We start from the raw sequence: 2,219 nt of genomic DNA on the forward strand, positions 1-2,219 counted from the left end.
ATGAAGGACAGAAGTCATATTTAGCAATAGCCTCATTTATAAATTAGAGTATACTCACTTCGAGGTTGTGTTTTGATGCTGTTTCTTTGCAATTCTCTTCTTGCAAATAACCAACAAGGCAGAAACTGCTTCCAATTGACAGTCCAAACAAAGGAGGAATCATGGCTAACCGTCTGGTTGCTAATATTTGTTAAAGGCAAATTGCAAACTTCTGAGTATGGTTCAACATCACCAAAAGGAGTAAAGTTGCTCCCTCTGACCACCTTATTCCATGAAAAAAGTGTACTTTGACTTCTAAAATGGATTTCAAAAACTCAGTAGAAAGATTTAACAACTATCAACATTTCCAACACTGATTTTTCTAATACCTAGAAACATCCACTTAGCGGTTTGTAAGACTAATTTGAAAAACTGAATACTATTATACAAATGTAAATTATTACTATTAGCTAGTAGGAGTAATCACTTGATTCTTAATCCTGTTTATATTTAATTATAAACATAAGATTGATTTTTAGAATAAAAAGAATGAAGAACATCTCCATCATGTGTCTTTGTTCCCAATAATCCCTTTCAGATAGATCTGTGAAGTAATACAGAGCACAGTGTCGACATACCTTTCATTTCAAAGGCCGAAAAAAAATGGGCCTTAAGTAGTGAGATCACTTCTATTAGGCTTTATATTAGTATCAATTAATGAGTTAATCAGTCAAACGAGTATCAGTTGATTTAATCTCGCCCAAATGAATGGGTCTCTGTTGGTTGATCAATGCAATAGAGAAACTCTGCAGGTAAGAAGTATCCAAGATATTCCACTATAACTGGGGTGGTGTCAAAATGGTAGCGTCTACCTTCTTCATGATGACTGAGACAATGAGTGTGCTCCAACCACAAATCAAACCCTGCGTCTCTGGAGATAAAAACTGGCAAGCCAAAGGAGGTTTCATCTCATAAAAACGTAACCATTTATTCAAGTCTTCATCAGAGTTCAATGGGCAGGAAGAAAATTCTGCCGGCATAATGTGAATCTTCACTTTTCTCTTCTGAATCACGAAAGTACCTCCCATTCCTACAGGCTTATCTCCATAATGTTTTTCAAGAGTCTGTCTCATGCAAGTCACAAACTTAAGTTTTCCAGTTCTTCTTTTGGCTTTCACCTCAATGACCTTTCCAGGTTGGGCTTCACTGGCAAAAAGATTAGCCAGTAATGCACACCCCAAATCATGATATTTCTCACTGTATTTCTCTAGTAGGCACCCTCCCTCTGCCGAGTTAACAGGAGCAAAGTAACGTCCATTCACAGGAGGTTTGTGTTCACTTTCTGTTTGAACAACTGGCATAAACTCAGAATTGAATCCAAGAGTCTGAAATGGGCCTGCTCCTGCTCCAAGAACAAGAGCTCCAGGAAGCTGGATTTCTTCTGCGATTTTATTTAGATCATAAACTTTTCTTTTATTTATAAGAGGCAATAAGTAAGGCACACCTCCTACTTCTGCAATTCTAGTTTTCCCACAGATACCTTTTACGGGAAAGGTAAATGGCTCCTTAGTCCAATTAGGGCAATCAACTACAGACACCTGGACATCAGCAAAGTTATCCGTTAGCCCCTTCTGATGAACTCCAAACTCCGTAACTCCGCGCTCCAGCGTCCCTCCTTTCCACGTGCTGCCTCTCCCCTTCTGCGCAGGTCCTAAGCAGAGGCCCCGCCCCACGCTTGGACGTCGCCCCGCCTAGGCCCCACCCCACGCTCCAATGTCCCCGAAACCGCTTTCTGAAGGAAGAAAAAAGGCTGCTGGGAGAGGCGGGGAGAGGGCTTCTGCCCGCCTGCGGGGACCCAGTGCAGAGCGGGACCCGCGTGAGGCCAGGGACGCGGATGCAGACCTCTGGGGCCTGTCGCAGGCCTGGATTAACTGACACACACGGCAGAGAGACGCCAGCTCCCAGGTACTGCCCGCCACCGTCCACCATCTAGGGAATGCGGCCGGGGAGCCCCTCACACACTGCCCTGGGAGTGGGATGGGGCTGAGAAGAGGAGAAACACGCAGGGATGAGGCCTGACCAGGGAGCAACCGGGGGACCCACGTGTGAAATCTAAAAAAAGATGGGTGGTTTCTTTTTTCAAGAGAGAAAGAGCTGGGAAGAAGCACACTAACAGGAGACCCGAGTGTGAGCGGACATGTGCCTCTTGCACACGCTGCTGGGTTGATTACTCACCGTGG

At 44.3% G+C, this 2,219-nt stretch overlaps 1 pseudogene; it reads right to left on the reverse strand.

Moving 5' to 3' along the window:
• Nucleotides 1-681: 681 nt before the first annotated feature.
• Nucleotides 682-1,433, reverse strand: LOC137761608 (ester hydrolase C11orf54 homolog pseudogene; annotated as a pseudogene).
• Nucleotides 1,434-2,219: the final 786 nt, after the last annotated feature.

The sequence above is a fragment of the Eschrichtius robustus genome, chromosome 1 (genome assembly GCF_028021215.1).
Source record: "Eschrichtius robustus isolate mEscRob2 chromosome 1, mEscRob2.pri, whole genome shotgun sequence".
NCBI classification, from domain to species: domain Eukaryota; kingdom Metazoa; phylum Chordata; class Mammalia; order Artiodactyla; family Eschrichtiidae; genus Eschrichtius; species Eschrichtius robustus.